The sequence below is a fragment of the Meleagris gallopavo genome, chromosome 6 (genome assembly GCF_000146605.3).
Source record: "Meleagris gallopavo isolate NT-WF06-2002-E0010 breed Aviagen turkey brand Nicholas breeding stock chromosome 6, Turkey_5.1, whole genome shotgun sequence".
Classification (NCBI taxonomy): Eukaryota; Metazoa; Chordata; class Aves; order Galliformes; family Phasianidae; genus Meleagris; species Meleagris gallopavo.
Window position 1 is genome coordinate 10,633,666 of NC_015016.2, and position 10,390 is coordinate 10,644,055.

The window sequence follows — 10,390 nt, forward strand, 5'->3', positions numbered from 1 at the left end:
GGCCCGCGCACGTTGGAATGCGGGGGGTGGGGCTGCGATAGGCCACGCCCCTCAGCCGGGGGGACGCGCAGCGACGAGCGGCTGTGGGAACGCTGGGAGTTCTGCTTAGGGAAATGTTGTACGAGTACGTATGTACATAAAACTACGATATAAGTCATCAGTTAAAATGTGGTACGTGTAGATGCGTATGTAAAACTATGATAGAAGTCACCAGTTAATAACTGGAGAGGACAGATTTAAAATACAGCTCCGAAAAATCATGGGCAATTGGTTTATTGATGTCGGTGGCACCTTACAATCAGACATGTCTTTTTGCCTTAGCTGTGATATAAGTAAAGTTGCACCTCACCCGTTGGACACGAGCAGTGACGCTATCTGCACACACTGGATGTGATTACGTTATGGCAGGCACGTTGAGTAAGAAGCCCCACTTCATGCTGATTTGACACAGGCATTCAGTCTTACCAGAATGGAAGAGTGGATATCGTTGTGTTTAACTTCAAAGTTATATAGGGGAAAATAATAGATTTCAGAATAAATTTACGGATGAGAAGTTTTAGCTTCAGTTCTGCAATCCAACCAGAAGAAGAAAGGAGAAAAAGAGCAGGTGGGGTGGTAAGTAACCAACTCCTTTTTTATCTTCTCACCATTTATTTTCCCTTGTTTTTGTATTATGCTAAATGAAAAGACGTAACTGATCTCTTGCAGCACACTTTGGATACGTGTTCAGGGAACTGAGCCCTATCCCCAGTCTCTGCAGCTGGTTCCTGGGCCACCAGCAATACAAGACAGCGTGTCATTGTCTTCCATGTTTTGATCTCTTTGATACCTTGGCTAACTCACACGTGGAATGAAAAACACTGAAATTCTCAATACTAAAAACGTGGATACCTAAGGGAACAGTTTTCACATTTGCTTTCCTTCTTCGTTTTGAATAAAATATAGCATCTAATTCCATGCAATAATGGGAATATTTCAATTGAAATGCAAAGAGTCAATACGTATCCAAAATTATTACCTCCAAAGTGGAAGTAGGAAAAGGTATATCAGATATGAATCGGGCTCTACGGTCTTGATTATCCACCACAGCCAGAAAGCTGATACCTTCAGAATAAATAGTGATGTGCATTAGCCAGGAGCAATTCTGGCAGCCTGTTAACAGGAAGATAAAGTATTACAACTGCTCTGAAATTACAGAGTGACTCTCATATGTCAGAATGTTCAGAACTTTGTTTTAAATATATCTTATGAGATCAGTCAGTGAATCTTTATTTCTGGACAAATCATTTCTTAGAGAGTAAAATATACCAATCAAATGGTGCTAAATTGAAATCGAAGGCTTGGGGCAAAAGAAAAATTCCTGCTTGGTTTTACTTGTTAATCAACATACCTTACAAGGTATATTTCCAAGATAAAATGCATTCTAGTATATTCACAGGTGATCTAATGTAAAATCACTGGAAGCTGTCCCTTCCCAGAGGGCTTAAAATGTGCCAACAGCTGTTGTGACCTTTGTCATTATAATAAAGACATATGTTACTTTATTCTCACCAGCTCTTCTGCATTCTTTTTTTTAACTTAAAAAAATAATAATAAAGACAAAAGATATCTGTATATTTTTGTTTAGTGAATTGCTCGGCCTGCAAGTAAATGTCAGAGGTTAATACTGGGTGGTGGGTTTGAAGTCTGAAATAGTCTGGTAACAGAGGGAGGGAATAGGGGGGAAAGATAGGCATCTCTTTCTGTTAGAGAATAGTAAGTGGATCCAGCAGAATAAGAGCATTTGTTAAAAATGAGTGCTGCTCTTTGAATACTTAGCGCCACAATTTTCTTTCTACTAGGATGTTACAGAAACTTACAGAAACTCCCAGTAATGACTGTTCTGCCCCTTCAAAACCACTGGTTATTTGGAACAGTAGTACAATAACAGATGGGCAGCTGTGTTATTTTGATTATTAGTTACGATGAGGTATAACATTTGTGGTTATTCATTTGAGGAAAAGAAAGAGATTCACTACGTATTCCCAGATTTCCATTGTGTTAGTATTTCAGTGCTGTGCTTCAACGTATTTTGGAGGGAGAAAAAGGTTATTTATAGCTGAACAAAAATCCAAGGAGCACCCTGAAATGCACACTAAGTATATCTGCAGCTTTTGGTACAGTTAGCAGATCATTCTACAAACAGATACAGTAACATCATTCCCATGTTTTCACTTAAAATATATGTAGTAACCTTCTTAATTCTGTTAAAATACAATCAAAATCTGTTACTAGGTAACTGAGCAACATAACAAACAGTTCTACCATTGAATGAGTTAATTGCATATTGCTTTTAACATACTAATTACCTCCCATGTGAAGTAAATAGAAAGAAAAGTTCACCTCAGCATATTTTACCTGTGTTATTAAATACTGACAATGTAACATGGCTACCATTTTCTGTGACTGAGCATCTAGAGTTAGTCACACACATTTGGTCTGAGTGGAATCCAATCTTTCTAGAAATCAACGACAAAAATGCCATTGAACCTCTGCAGCACAAGCATTTCATGGCTAGTTTTCAGCTTTCATTGTAGGAGTTACCAACAGTCAGCACTTACCTGCAAGGTCATTCAGTAAATGTCTGACATCTGTTTGCAATAATAGTAATGTCCCATGCTTTGATCCATGGTCACTAGGTGAAGAAAAGGGTGGAAATAGAGAGGAATGATCAAGTGCTATGAATAAATATTGCTATGAATATATTTAATATTCTTGTGAATATTAAATTTCAGGGAAGAATTTGAATTTCCTCAATACAAGACCATCTGTAAAAGGAAGGAGCACATTGTTGTGCCTTTGGTGCCTTTTGCTGCCAGGAGGTGCTTATTTGCTCTTTCTCTGAGTTGCGTGTAAAGCAGCCGCTGGGGAAAAAACTGAACTTTGCTTTACAGCATATAAAAACTGGCTAAAACACAATGCACAGATGGATTGCTTCCATAACATTCCTGTTTTTCCATTTCTGTCACTTCTGCCTGCGTACTGTGCCACACAGGCACTAGAAGGCTTCGCAAAGCAAGCAGAACATGCTATGGAGATGTCTTTCCCTGTCTTCTGTAATGTTCCCAGCCTTCTGGTTCATTCAATATAGGCAAATGTAAATGCTTTGCTAATGCAGAATAGATCTTAAAGCAATCCCTGTGGTAACAAAGCATAAGCATCTCTTGAGGTTAAAATTTCTCCTGACATAATCATTACCACTGGTTACACTGCACATTCCAAGAATGGTTTAGATTGTTTACAAGGCAAACCACAAGCATAGAAACAGCTGTGGAAAAACAGTGGCATTCAGTGACGTAAAACTGGATGCCTAAGAGTGGAACTACTTCTAACTTTAACGAACAAATTAATTACATCAGCAGGATCATTTATTAGTGAAGAAGGAGAGAGAAGCTAGCTGAAGTGACGTATTGAATGACACTGAATAAGCATTTCCACAGCTTTTTATTTACGCTGATGTATCTGTGCTTCAGCCAAAGATATTTTCTGGCTGAGGTATTTCATGAATTGATAGCTCTTTGTACATAACTGGATGATGGAATTATTTATTTTTTTAATAATTTCAAGTAGTATATCAAGGGAAAAAATAGAAAAAAATCAAAATACATGTGTGTGTATAATGGATACATACCAAAGATCTTCCAATACCATAGAATGGGTATGGGAAGAAATACCATACAATGGCTTGGGTTGGAAAGGACCCAAAGAATCAAGTTCCAACCCCCCAGATATGGCACTAGAGCAGGCTGCCCAGGGTCCTATCCAACCTGTTCTGGAACACCTCCAGCGATGGAGCATCTGCAGCCCCTCTGGGCAGCCTGTTCCAGCACTCACCACTGTGAAGAACTTCACCCTGACATGCAAAGAAATATAAGCTGGAACTAAAAAAACAAACAAAAAACTTCCTGAATCATCTGTTTTCTCTTTTGTTGCCTGCATGCGATCGTATCATTCCTTTCATAAAGTAACCAAGTTATAGCCTGAATAATTTACCCTTAGTTAAATAAACCTGTGTAGATGTCATGGGCCAACAGCACTGATAGATTCTGCTGCTTCCACTCCCAGTCTTTAATTCCTACTCCATATGCCAGTTTGGTTTGTTGTTGTTTTTCCTTCAGTAATGATTTTATATTTTGCTCAACCCTTACTGTATCACTAACATAAAATGGAAAGTAAGCATATCAGCAGCTACTTTTGAAGTAAACATACACTGCATAAAACAAGAGATGTGTCTCAGACATTTCTGCCTCACAGTTTGTTGTTTTGTTTCTGCAGTACTCTTAGGATAAAATCATATCACTGTACGGGTGCACTGGGCATTAGAGATGTAACATACAGTATGACATCACATGGCAAGACTGGAAGAAGAGTTGCAGATGATAAATATAGACATTCACTCACACCTCGGGGTCTTGGATTCACATCCCATTTGATAAGTGAGCCTCTAAATGCGAGCTGTGACGCAGGTCAAGTCTATCATTTCTACTCAGTGTGTTGATGGTATTTGTGGTGGTCATTGTGAATAGGGCCCAAAGATGATTTCATAATATAAAAAGGAATCATAAATGCTATTTCCTCAGAGAAAAAACAATGGTAATAATGCAATAAGCAAGCTCTGTAATACATACAACATTTAAAAAGAGGTATTTTACGTATTTTAATAAACCTTAAAGGATATAGAAGTCTTTGCAATGCCTGTATTTTTTTATCAGTTATAGGAAGTGAAATAGTTGCCTTCCCTCCCTTTCGTGTTGGTTAATGATAATTTTAGTGTTGAGGAAAGTAGTTATTCTGGCTCCTAGCAAGAGCAGAATAGGGTTCTGACAAGAACAGTCTGTGAAGGAAGTAGAGGAAGTGGGTAATACAGAAATAACAGAAGCCGGATATCATTAATAGGTTACTCTTGATTAAAAAAAAAACAAACACACAAAAAAACACAAACCTTTAAGTATGAAATAACACTAAAAGAAAAAGGTGCAGTACTACAGAAGTAGTTACTCCTGAAGTAGAACGCAACTTCAGTGAGGTACCAAGCAGAGAGCATTTCCACAGGTAGCCTTACAGCAGGAAGGCTTTGGAGATTGAGGCTAGTTCTAAGAACAGTCTCATCTGCCCTGTCCTCCAAAACCTTGCAATAGTCAGCTTTCCCCACCATTCTTCCATTGGTAAGCAGCAAAAGGAGATATCATTACTTCACACATGGGTAAGCTTAGCAGAAAACCACATTGCATAGTTCGTGTTTTCAGAGTCAAGGAATAGCATCTAATTACATAAAATACCTTTGTTATTCCACTGCTTGGTCCATCATGTGGGAAAGGACTGTGGTTACATGTGGTGTAACCAGCTCAACAAGTATTGTTCTAGCTCCAATGGAATTTAGGGGAAGAACCTACCTCATCACAATACCAACCTGTTCTGTTTCCACCTACACAGCACAGAATTAACTGTTAAGACGAGGTCAGATTGCAGCTATTTAACTCCACTATCTAATGAGAAAAAATAACACAGGTGGAACCATTACAGAGGAGGGTGACATCAATTCATCCTTATTAATGTCCTACTCTGTAAATAATTAAACCTTTCCTAATCTAGTTTGTTATGGCTAAATGTACAAACGCTATTATTTTGCTGATTCAGTATTGCTTCAATACTTTTAAAATAATTTTAAAAGTGAATTATGGTGAATATTAGTGAATTTGTACTGCAGTGAATTTTGTAACTCCCAACAAAATGGTACCTAAACTCAATTTAGTTGTACTGAAAAGCAAAGTCGTGTTTCTGCTGCTTTGAGTGAATATCTGTAGAAATTTTCAAATATTTTAGCAGTATGATTTTCTGTACTTATTCAAATTATTTGAAACATTAAAAATTGTTACAAAGAAGCACTCGTTAAGAGTTACATCATCCATACATGAAAATATAAGCAATCTTCTTGTGATTTCTATGCAAACACAATTTTATAAAAATTAAACATTAATTACTTAGTAATTCAGAGTGAGAATCCCAACTAAGATTAACTTACTATAACAGATCTGGGCCTTTCTGCTGAACAGAAGTGATTGTGCATGTCCCTCTGAATTTGATGCAAAATTACTAGAGGAAATTTAGTACATCTAATCTTGTTGGGCCTAAATAAAATTTCTAGTACCGCATAGTGTGAGACATTACTAAACCAATGAAAAAGAACAAGAATTGAAAGGTGGCTATGGGACTCATTAAAGGAGAGAAAATTGCAGATAATTTAAAGGAATCATGCTGAAAGACATTTGGTAGTGGAGTTCTTTAAAGATCAGTCTTGGGACTGACTTTAATATTTTCATTAATTACCCTGCCATATGGTGTGCAGTTGACTTTCACTAGTGGCTATAGAGCTGAGCAGCATTTTTACAATAAAAATTTTTGAACTACCATATAGGAAACAGTCAGAGACTAGAAATTGAGCTGCTTACAAGGGTGAAAATTGGAGTCGCAAATGGAAGACATCCACTCAGTGACAGGTGAGTATTTCTGCTATTAGCAGAATATCAGCTGTGGGGAATCATCAGGAACAGAGACCCAGATTGTGGAATCGTTGTAGCTTCACCACTATCACCTTGTCTGGATATCTTATCTATTTCTGATCAATGCTGTTGAAGGGTGTTACATTCATGAGCAAAGGGGGATTAAAACGATTGGAGCACCAGTGACAACAAGAGACTAACTGTTCTTGGTTTGCTTTATCTGGCATAGGTTGAAAAGGGCCCTCCATAAATACCTGACAGATGAAATACTAGGGAGTGAGAAGAGCTGATGAAGTTAAAGGACAGCACTAGCCAAAATGAAATGGATACAACCTGGCAATGAATAAATTTAGTCTTGACTCACAGCCTTAGCTTTCAGATATGACATAATTGCAAATGCTTTTATGAAAGGATCCTGGTAACAAAATATTTGCAGCAGTATGGGGAAATCAGGAGGGCCTGTGAATGCAAGGACCATTTTGGCTTAATAACAGTGTAGCAATAGTAAAGACTTTGATCTTAATATGCAGCAAAATATCAGCCTGTTTCTTTGTTCCATTTGTGTTTTGTTTGTTTGTTTGTTTTCCCAAGGGATTTACGATCTGTCATCCTCTCCACCTGCAAATACATCTCCCTTCTGAAAGTGCTATTATTTTCCCCTCCTCCCAATTTTCTGAGGAATTAACATCATTAGTTTGAACAAAGAGCAACTGTCTTTTATATTTTGTTTGAAGTTCACTGGCCTTTGAAAGGAGCTATGTGCCTGAAGATCTGTTCACTTTTTCCAGCACAGACAGAATAAAATAGACTTACTTTATTTCTCTCAGGTCAAAAATGCCTGTTGTATTCAGGGAAACGTAGGAAATGCACACATTGTTTGAATTGTCGTACTTGTATTACAGCCATCTCTACCTGTTTTCCTGTAATAAGGGACTAAGATAAATTTTGGATTGTAAGAGAAAATGTCAAGAACTGTTAGCACATAAACCTGGTTACCTTGGAGACTCCATTAGAAATTATATATTGATGACTGTCAGTCAAATGAGGCAGAATATGTAAAATGATTACAATTAGAATCTGAAGCAAAATCTGAGGTAGATCAAAGGGGAGAGATTTATTGTCTATTGCCAATTCCATTGTGTCATTGAATCTGGACACTTCCAAGCTACACAGACAAACAGGCATACCATGTACAAACACAAAAGCTTTGCTGTTCCATTCCCACATAACAGACTCTAAAACTCTCTGTTTTAGTTAAGTAATAAGAAAGTACCTTGTTTTAAAAAGATGCTATGTGCAACTATAAACATCAGCTCCTTAGAGGTCACATTCATCTAAGTTTGGTGAGGTGCAGTTGCAGATGTAAAAGCCCCATCTCTCATTTGTGGATTCACAGAAGGCTCTGGCCCACTAGTGAAAGAGCAGCTATCCAGGAGAGAGAACCAACTGTGTTTTGCTAAGTTAAAGCTAGTATTTTATTATGACATGAATGCTAGTATTTAAGATTTGTCAACAGTACCATTTCAAATGCATTTTCAGCAGCTTGTAACTAGATTAAAATATCATAACGTCTTTCAAGGAATTGGATTAACAAAAAAAAAAACCAAATAACTTGATTATTATCTTAAAAGATTCAATAGCTAGCCTTGTCCAGACTATACAGCAAAGACATTTCTAAATAAACAAGGTTATCATGACTGCAGTAATTACAGTGTGAAGCATCAAGCCACTTAACATAAACACAGTAGTTAGAACAGTATGACCAAGTTGCAATCAATAATAAGAAAACAACCAAGTCAGGATGAAATATATCACCAAAAAAATGTTGGATTTTCTCTATTCACAAATAAACATGATCACTTGATCAGTTCCCTGACACTCCTCTTGCATGCATCCAAGCAATATATGGGATTATGAAAACCAGCTTTCTTGACCTTTAATCTGATTCCTATAGATCAGAAAAATACAGATGTAATTTTTTGGCAGTTTTTGTACATAACATGCTACAGCCTATATTAATAAACTTTTTGCCTCCTTCCAATGGCAAATTATACTTCTTCCCCAAAGAAAATGCACTCTTCTATACATTATTAATGTTGGAAGGTTACCCAAAAGTAAGTCAAGTTTTACAAATAGGCTTTGAAAGTCAAGTAACAGTTTCTGCTTTTCACTCAATTACCTTCACCATTTTTGCTAAACTGAAAGAAAAAGCCTGAGAATACCAGAATCAGAAGCATTAATTTAAACTATTACTCTGCACGTGGCATAATAATGACATCTCCCTTTTTATATTAACCCAAGTAACATTTGTGAAAGTAGTAAGTGATTACTTATTTTTGGTAGTATAGCTAACTTAAATTTCTTACCAATTACATTTCTTTGATATAGAGATGGCTTTGATCTCATCTTCACCTTGAGCTTGAGAAAGAGAACAATTCTAACAATTTAAATTTAACTTGTTAGTTTGTATCTCTTTCCATATTTCTTCTGTTCATAAAATGAAATGCTGCCCAGAGCTCAAAATAAATGAATAAATTAATTAAGGAAGCATTAATTTTAAAAATTATTTTTTAGTTTTTGTAGTTAAAGGCAATTTTTTTCTATAAGCCAGTGAATCCCATATACTGAGGTTTAAGAAGGTTTCACCCTCGCTAATGACTCCAAATACTAGAAATGATTTATTGTTTAACCTATGCCTACAATAAGTCCTGGTTCATAAAGTTTATATATCACACTGAACATACATAGGATGTTAATCCTAGCAAAAACTAAAAGGGCTCATCCTGTTTAAAAATCCTTGTGGTTTCTGTTATGTAGGAGATTATTTTGCTCCTACATTTAGAGAGCGGAGAGTATTAATGTTTGCTCTTTAACTCTTGCTTTCTCGTGCAGCTTGAGTTCAAGCAAAGTTGAAGTGATTTTTAGTGTAAATGCTCAAATTATTGAGACCAGAACTCTACAGATCATATACTGCATTCAAACATTAATAACTAAATTGTTTTTGCAGATGGCCCATACTCTGATGGACTTCTGTCAAGGAAGAATTATGAGAAAATCACAGTCGCTGTTGATCATCTCACTGTTGTCTCGACCATTTCAACACTAAAATGTCAAAGCTTACATTTGTTACTACAATGAAAGCAGACAGACCACTAATAATGTATATGCTCACATTTGACATCATCTTCTATGCTGCAGAAATTGCATTTTCTTCTGCCTCTGCCACATAGGCCACTATTCCTTATTTCCTCCACCTTTGGTTCACAGTCTCACATGGTTCAAAGAGCCCATTTGGGCTCCTCACCTCCACATTCACACAGGCTGGAGCAGGGAGGGCTGGGTCAAGCCAAAGGCCATGAAGATGCTGAGAGAATTGCTGTATTTGGGTGCAGTGATACATCGTCAAATCTCCTCTGAAACATGCTCTGATGTCCCTGAGGCAGATGTGTTCCCTGGCCTGGCAATAACTTAAGCATTCAAGTTGAATACTAGGAAAAGGTTTTTCACCAGAGGGCGGTGGGCATGGAGCAGGCTGCCCGGGGCACAGTTCAAGGAACGTTTGGACACTGCTCTCAGACACAGGGCTTGATGTCGGGAGTTGCAGTCTATGATCTGAGTTGTGGGTCAAGATAACTTATTAATTCCGTGCGGATGAAACAAAGGCAGGGCTCCGCGCCTGAACTTGCCGAGCAGCCGGCTACAGTGACGCAACGCACACACTGCCACCACAGCACGGCCACGCGGGGCCGCGCCACCACCGCCACTACGCCCTGTGAACCGGCGCCAACCGGAAGCGCCGTCCGCCCGTCCCGCCCCGCTCCGAGCGGCGCGGCGGGCAGGCGGGGCGGAGC